Source organism: Nannospalax galili, unplaced genomic scaffold (genome assembly GCF_000622305.1).
Source record: "Nannospalax galili isolate Female #2095 unplaced genomic scaffold, S.galili_v1.0 scaffold1488, whole genome shotgun sequence".
In the NCBI taxonomy this organism is placed as follows: Eukaryota; Metazoa; Chordata; class Mammalia; order Rodentia; family Spalacidae; genus Nannospalax; species Nannospalax galili.
In genome coordinates, this window is record NW_008358859.1 from 2,681,286 (window position 1) to 2,690,368 (window position 9,083).

A 9,083-nucleotide genomic window follows, 5' to 3' on the forward strand; every position below is an offset into this window, starting at 1 on the left:
GGAGGGAGGGGGAGGATGGGAACGTGCTATCAAGTTAAAGGAAAAGCGCTCTTTAAGAGTCATCTGCGGAGCACCGCCTCGCCCATGCTTGTATAGTACAGACTTTTCTTGAGATGCTGTTAGTTACATATAATCCCAGTGGGGAAAGGTATCCAGTCTTTCTCTGCCAACTGGTTTCTTATACATGTTATTCACCGTGTATGTAAGTTTCTTCAGTCTCTGGTCTCCTGTTGCAGAACCAATCACCCGAGAATCCCCCAGGGGCAATGGTGTGCTCATTCTAAGGTAACATCATCGCTGTCTGGAGAAACACTTGAAACCGGAAGCTATCATAGGTTTGGAAGTCTTTTTTTTTTTTTTTTTACAGGGTCTTATGCATCCCAAGCTGGCCTGGAACTTGCTATGTAGCTGAAGATGACCGTGAACTTCTGGTCCTCCTGCCTGTACCTCCTGAGTGCTGGGTTTGCAGGTGTGTTCCATCACACCTGGTTCATGCAATGCTGGGGACAGAACCCAGGGCCTCATGTATGCAGCAAACATTCTACCCACTAAGCCATACCTCCCAGCCCTGTGACACATTTTTTAAAGCTCTCTCTGAGTTTCCTTGTCAGTCTTTTCCGTTTTCCTTTCCCCACAGTGTCCCGGTCCTTTTCCCAGAGGCCCAACAATCTAAAACAGCAGAATTTTTGGATTCTTAGCTTTTGATGCCTCGCCTGCAAAGATTGTTTTGTTCCATGATGCCTACACAATGAGAAGTCCTTCACCAAGTTGAGGGGCATCCGTAGAACTGCTGACAGCCTTAAATTCATTAAAATGCTTTGCCGAAGACACAAATAAAAAGTGTTATATAAAGAAGACCGCTATTACAATGCAGACCCCTCACAGTAGACATCGCAATTTCCCAGTGTGTGCAAACTGTATCATCCCCAGGTTAAAATGTACTGACTTGGGGTTGGGGAGATTGCTCAGTGGGTTAGAGAGCCTGCTGTACCAACATGAGTCATGAGTTCAAATCCCCAGCACATACATAAAACACCAGCATAGAGACATCACTGTGTCAAGCAGAGACAGGGGAACGGCTCCATGATGTATTCATCTGGTTTCCACGTGCTCACAGGTTACATGCACACACATGCTTACACGTGTGCACACACATTTACACACACATGTATCCAGACACATACACAAACCCTTAAATGTACTGACTCAATTAATAAGATAATAATGCTGTTTCTTACAACTTAGGACTAATTTTAGTGAGAAGTAAAAATAAACAAGAAATTTTTAATGTAATTCTCCTTCTTAAGCATGGTCCTGGGATAGTATATGTGAGTCATGTTCCCCAGATGCTCTGGGGTTGGTTTGAAAGAGTCAAGGAGCTTATTTTCCACTCAGGAAAGGATTTTCTAATGTAGAATATGATGCTGAATTCCCAATAACTAAAGAGATAAAAAAAATTATGGCATAGTCACAAGAGAGGACATTGGTAGTTTCTGTATTCTCTTTTTTAATTTTTAATTTTTAATTTTTAATTTCTGTGTATGAGTGTTATGCCTGCATGTATGTAAGTGCACTGTGTCATGCAGTACCTGCAGAGGAGAAAAGAGAGCGTCAGATGCCCTTGAACTGGAGTTGCAGATGGTTGTTAGCCACCACAAGGGTGCTGGGACTTCTTCAAGAGCAGCCAGTGCTCTTAACCACTGAGCCATCTCTCCAGGGCCAGTTTCTGTATTCTTGACCTATCCTGTCCAGTGGCAGAAAGAATAATTACTAACCTTGACTCTCATCCTCCATGCCTAGAATACAAGATTCTATGAATTTCCTAGGTTTCATCCCTAATATTGAAAAAAAAAAGTTGAAAAGAAGAAAATGATACTTCAAAATATCGGGGGTGCACAGAGACCCTACTGGAGATGAACCTCAATGAGGAGTGCTCCCCTGGGACACTTGGTGCCATTCCCCAGTACAGGGGTGTATGTGGTGCCCCTTCCCATGGTTCCCAATAGCCACTAATTCTAAAAATTTAGTTACCAAATGAACAAATTACCCCAGAACCATGTAAAGAAACTGGAGGATACTGCACTGTCTACAGCACCAGGCTTGCACAGGCAGAAAATGGGCCTTACAGTGTGCCAGGGATCATAAGACCTTTTTAGAATTCAAAGAGATCTTGAAAAATCATGTTGTCCCATCTCTTTTCCAGGGAAGGAAGTTAAGGTGTGGAGCAGGTGACAGTTGGTTTCCAGCTGTGGTGCTCAGCCCACAAGACTCACTTCCCCACCCCACATGGCTCTGGAGGACATGGGAGCTTGTTCTCCACTCTGTCAAACTAGTCTTTAACATGTAGAATCCTCCAGCCAAGAAGAGAGGTCACACCGGGGAGGCAGGGAGGGCCCAAGCAGAGCTAGCTCCATTACTCCCAGCCCCAGGGGCAGCAAGGAAGGTCGAACTCCTTGTCCCAAAGCAAGACAGAGTCTCTGTTGAGCTGTCACAATCTTTTCTATTTGCTCTTTAGTGAGGACACTCCTGAGACAAAGGAGACTATCTCAGACCTCTCTGGGAGTGCAGACTGAACTAGGTGCCCCAGAGCCCTGTCCTGTGACTCTAAGCATGTGGTACGTGTGCTCAACCTTGACTGCTTTAGCCCTCCCCCCCCAAACCTGGCACAAGCTCAGAGACTTGACTTACAAACGAGAACCAGAGGGAAAAATTACTAAATCGAAGATTAAGACGATCACAGAGTCTTAATCTCTGGGTCCCTTCTGAGACCAGGCTCTGTGTGTCCACATTGGTGGTGCTGGGAAGAAGCCAGGTAAGAGGTATGGCTACGGAGTGGTTACTCGGGCCTCTGTGACATGTGACATAGATGCAGATACAGGGGGAAGGCAGGCTAGAGTGTCCCCATAGCCTCCCTGTAGCCTTTGGCTCCAGCCTCCTGGTGGGGGAATGGCCCATTCAGTCCCACCATCATGAGCCCTGGATGGGGGAAGAATTTAAGAGCACACTCTAGCACAACTCCTCTGTTCTCTTCCCTTTCCCTTTCCCTCCCTTCCCCTCCTCCTCCTCCTCCCCCTCCTCCTCCTCCCCTCCTCCTCCTCTTCTTCCTCTCTCTTTCTCTCTCTCCCCACCCCCATGCTAGGGATTGAACCTAGGGCTTTGTGCACAGTAGACCAGCACTCTACCACTGAGCCACAACCTAGCCCTTGATCCAGTTTCTGTCTATGTGTATATTTGTGTGTGTGAGAGACAGAGACAGACAGATGTGTGGAGACAAAGGGGGAGAGAGAGAGAGAGAGAGAGAGAGAGAGAGAAAACATTAAATTGGTGGGCACCAGTGGTTGGGGGTGGTAAAGATAACGTATAGACCTAAATATAAAAAACACACCCCTGTGCAGACTGAACTAGGTGCCCCAGAGCCCTGTCCTGTGACTCTAAGCATGTGGTACGTGTGCTCAACCTTGACTGCTTTAGCCCTCCCCCCCAAACCTGGCACAAGCTCAGAGACTTGACTTACAAACGAGAACCAGAGGGAAAAATTACTAAATCGAAGATTAAGACGATCACAGAGTCTTAATCTCTGGGTCCCTTCTGAGACCAGGCTCTGTGTGTCCACACTGGTGGTGCTGGGAAGAAGCCAGGTAAGAGGTATGGCTACGGAGTGGTTACTCGGGCCTCTGTGACATGTGACATAGATGCAGATACAGGGGGAAGGCAGGCTAGAGTGTCCCCATAGCCTCCCTGTAGCCTTTGGCTCCAGCCTCCTGGTGGGGGAATGGCCCATTCAGTCCCACCATCATGAGCCCTGGATGGGGGAAGAATTTAAGAGCACACTATAGCACAACTCCTCTGTTCTCTTCCCTTTCCCTTTCCCTCCCTTCCCCTCCTCCTCCCCCTCCTCCTCCTCCTCCTCCCCTCCTCCTCCTCTTCTTCCTCTCTCTTTCTCTCTCTCCCCACCCCCATGCTAGGGATTGAACCTAGGGCTTTGTGCACAGTAGACCAGCACTCTACCACTGAGCCACAACCTAGCCCTTGATCCAGTTTCTGTCTATGTGTATATGTGTGTATTTGTGTGTGTGAGAGACAGAGACAGACAGATGTGTGGAGACAAAGGGGAGCCTCAGGTACCCTTTCTTAAAAGTCATTCACCTTCTTTTTGAAATAAGAGCCTTTTACTAGGACCTGGAGCTCACCGGTTGGGGCTGGCTAACATCCTCCCCTACCTCCCCAGCACTGGGATTACAAGCACACACTACCATGCCTGGCTTCTTTACGTGGGCTCTAGGGATCAAACTCAGTTCCTCATGATTGTGTGGTAAGCACTTTACTGGCTGAGCCATCTCAGCATCTCCCAAGTCCCTGATCCAGTTTCTTTTTTTATTATTTTTATTTTATGTGTATAAATGTTTTGCCTGCGTGTAAGTGCCCTACATGTATGTAATACCCAAGGAAGCCAGAAGAGGGCACAGGATACCCTGGAACTGGAGTTAGGGTTTGTTAAGCAAACCATGTGAGTGCTGGGAACTGAACCCAGGTGCTCTGGAGAGCAGCTGGGGCTCTTAACCACTGCACCATTTATTTCTCCAGCCCCATGATCCAGGCTCCAGCAAAGGCTGGGCAAAGAGCTCTTATCTTCTGCAGCTTTCCCGCAGGAGGTCCGAGTTCTGCTACGGGAGGTGACACAGATGCTCCCGGGCCTGCCAGTCTCGCTGTGACTCTGACCCCCGGCTCTCTGCTAGCTCACTTTTGGTGCCATCCATGGATTTAACGCTGAGAGACACCATTCCGCAAGACTCAAGCTGTGAGAGGCTGAAGCCCACATACGAAGACAGCACATGGCAGTGACCAGCCCGAGAAGGACCTCAGCATCTGGCATCGTGGAGCCGCAGCACATTTGCAAGCACTCCACCAAGATACGGAGTTCTTCCGTCCTGACCCCAGCCCTACAGGCTCCTGCACTCCACACGCAGCAGCTCTGCGCCCTCACCCCCAGGTCTGTGGTGTGAGGAACGCGCCTCTTTATCAGGGCGGTTACCACATCGACACACAGCACTGAGTCACAGAGTAGAGATGGCTTCCACGATAGCAAGTTGGCAGATGTGGAGATACAGTCCCGGGACTTGGCGCTCTGGCGCCTGCCTGCCTCCTTCCGGGCTGCTCAGTCTCGGCTAATTTGGAGAGTGTTGGAGGCTCTCTAGGGCTCCTGACGGCACTCCCTGGCCTTTTGTGAATGGAAGGTTCTTATTAGCACTTGGGAAATCGGAATTTTCTTTCTTCCGGATGAGTAAATGCGTGTTTGGAAACAGAAGTGTAGAAACCGAGCCTGGGAGTGCCCACAGCCCAGGAGTACTTTGGGCTGCGAATAGTGACCACTTCTAGCCAGCAGAAGGGACCCTCTGCATCATGTGTGAGGACAGAGCTGAGAACAGGCCCCTGCAGTGCTTTGGGCCAGGCTCATGGCTTGTTAGCCCGGTGGCCCTGTGCCCAGGAGGTGGGTGGAAAGGAACAGGTGGTTCCTCTCCAGAACATCATTAAACCCCTGCTGTGCTGCTCAAATTCAGGTTGCCAAATTCTTGCCCTTGAACTAATTTTTCCTATTTGGTGGATGAGGGAGACCACAGCGTAGAAAGAATGGGCAGGTGAGAACAGAGCCTGAAGGCCTCTAACAAGAAGAGAACTGGTGATGAGTGCCAGGCGTTAGGACAGGGCATCCTACTTGTGTGAAGCAGATAATCAGAGTCAAGGCCAAGGTCACCGCCTGGCCAAAAACACCTTCATTTTCTCCCGGGAACAACTTCTGCAGACATCTGGACAGCTGAGAATCCACAGGCACACCCGAGGACCCAGGCCTTTACCCATCTTGGAGAAAACCAGACCAGTCTGACTAAGTTGGGTTCTGCACTCCAAAGGCCATGGCCAGCGGCCCTAGGCAGGGAACACGTTTTAAGCATTGGCATTCAAAGAACTTTCCATTCACCTGCCCTGTCAGCAGCACTGTTCAGGCTTCAGGTTTGAGCTGTGGAAAGTCAAGGGAACTCTGAGTCACACGCCTCCTCTCCAGCCTCGGCATTATTTCTGGGAATGTGAGGCACAAACGAGCAACGTGACATTCCTGAGCTCGAGTCGTAGCAGTAATAAGTCAACCACCCACTTCCTCTCTAGTCATCCTGCATCGGTATTAGGAACAGGACGAAACAAATTCACTTGAAACTCACACGCCTTTAGGAAAGAAAGGCAGGTTGCATGGAGCACCCCAGTCATGTTGACAGTGCAAAGTATGTCACCCTACCCTAGAGAGGCAGCGGACAGGCATAGCAGCTGTCCCTGGCCTTGCCACAGATCGGAAAGCGTCTCTCAGACATGTGATGTTCAAGACATGCCTGTTTCATAACACACGCTCTCCAAGTGTCTAGGAACACATCTGTTCTGGACGTAACAGGTTTTGAAATTTGAAGTCACAGGAAAGGTAATGAATGGGTCTCTCTAAACCTTTGGCCTGTGGGTAAACTTTTGTACATCTGAATCAAAGAACAACGTTATTTATTAACATGAAGTGAACAAGGAAGCACTAGGAGCTGGTGGGGGGGGTGGAGCTGGGGGCCGTGGCAAACACAGAGCACGAGGGACCCAGGTTATGGTAGAGATGGCACCTCACAGAGTGTGGGGTGGTGGACGGTGGAGAGAAGGACCAAGCTCGGAGCTGAATGCCAGGGGATACAGGAGGAAGACCCAGGAGCGATGTCAGCCTGGTCGCTCCCTCCCGCTGGGATAAGGAGAGAGTCTATGCAAGTGTGAGAACCTTCCCAGGAGGGGAACAGAAAGATGGAGGTTGAAGCAGAGTTTGGGGACCACTGGAGAGGAAGGTAGAATAGAGGTGCAGGTGAACAAATAACCAAGCCCTGGAGCTTCACGGGGCCCCCTGGAGGTAGAACAGTTCCGGCATTCAAGTCCTGAGCCAAGAGTGACACACTCCCAACAAGCCATCCTGGTAACATTCTGAACTTTAGCCTGGAAAAGTCTGACGATGGGGAACAGTCTGGAGCCCTTGTCGCTGCTGCCTGTGGGCTAGACCAGAGTGAGAGAGATGGTAAGGACAGTGTGTCCCCCCACCACCTCCCCTCTGGAGAGCACCTTGTGACTCCCGAGATACTGAGCCCAAGCTATCTCATTTTACTATCAGAGCTTTGGTCCTAAATGGCAGGTCTGCTATCACCCCATCTTACAGATGAAGAAACTGAGGCTTGGAGAAAGGAGGTAACCATACATGGTGGCATAGTATGTAAGCAAGAGGGCCAGGATTTAAACAGAGGTCTGTCTGACTCCAGTCACACCTGCAAGGGTAGGATATAGTTAACTAAGGCGGTGGAAAGAGGCGATCTGGTGGTTTCTAACTAGGTGCTTCAAAGGACAGATGACATGACAGGCAGGCAGGTGAGGAAGGAGGCACCCATAACTGGGCTGGGCAGACCAGATGAAAATTTGACATCAATAGACACTACTGCAGGTGTTATTAGCCTGTAATTGGAGTCACAGGCCCAAGGTTCATGTCAACGATGGACTGAAAGTGCTGACTTGGTAGAGAGAGAAGAGGTTCATAGAAATCACAGGAGTATGCGTTAGGAGCTGGTAATGTTCCAGGCACTCTCGTGACAATCTGTGACAATCTGTGACGCGATCCTGTCATCATCTTCAGCTTGTAGATAAGAAAACATCTTAAAGATCTTAAGCTCTTACCCAAGGTCACAGATGGAGGAAGGAGGGAATCTGGGGCTCGGGCTGAGCCATCACCCACAGGTGTCTCTGGGTAGATCAAGGTGGGAAGATTTCTCCTAACCAGTTGTAGAAGCTGGAATCGTGGAATCCTCACTTTGCTTTTGTGTGCGTGCGTGTGTCCAGGTCTGTCATCAGTGCACAGCGTTTTGAGGATCAAAGTCTCAAAACAACAAAAAGGTAGAAACAAAACTGGAAGAAACTCCAGCAAAAGTAGAAAACGTGAGGGCTGGGCGGCGGCTCAGCAGTGAAGAGCACTGGCTGCTCTTGCAGAGGACTTGGGTTTGGTTCCCAGCACCCACATGGCAGCTAACAACTGTAACTCCAGTTCCAGGGGATCTGACACCTTCTTCTGACCTCTGTGGGCATTGTACAACATGGGTGCACTTACACACATGCAGGCAATATACTCATACACATAAAATAATTTTTTAATTAATTTATTTATCATTTTTATTTTATGTGTATACATGCAGGAGACCCTGTCTCAAAAAGATAAATAAATAAATAAATAAATAAATAAATAAATAAATAAATAAATAAATAAATAATCTTTTATAATTCATACTGTCCTGTAGTTTAGTGGCTTCTGACTGCAGTGCATTACTTTTGTGTTCCTATAATAGAATGCCTAGAAGAAAAAAAAATTAAAGGAGGGAAAATTCATTTTGGTTACTAGTTTAAGGGGTTTCTGTCTCTCACAACAGGGGAACCATTGTGAAATATCCCAGTTCTTATCACTGTGGACCAGGAAGTAGTGAGCAAGGAATGCTGGTAATCTGCTTACTTCTTCCTTCTGACTTATTTCATAAGTACCAACAACCCAAGGAATATCGCCGAGCACATTTTCAGGGGTCTTTCTTCATTAGTTAGTTAATTAGTTGATCCTCTCTGGAAACATCAACAGACAAACCCAGATTTGGACTTCAATTCCCTAAGTGATTCTAAATATGTTACCAATAAGATAGCTCAGTGGTTACGAACACTGGCTCCTCCTGCAGAGGACCTGGGTTCGATTCCCAGCACTCACATAGCGGCTAACAACTGTCCATAACTCCAGTTCCAGGGATCCGATGCCCTTGCACTGGCTCCTCCTGCAGAGGACCTGGGTTCGATTCCCAGCACTCACATAGTGGCTAACAACTGTCCATAACTCCAGTTCCAGGGGAATCCGATGCCCTCTCCTGACCTCCTCAGGCATTGCATGACACAGGTGCACCTACCTATTTGCAGGCAATATGTTCATACACATAAAATAAAAATTAATAAATAAAGCCGGGCATGGTGGTGCACGCCTTTAATCCCAGCACTCAGGA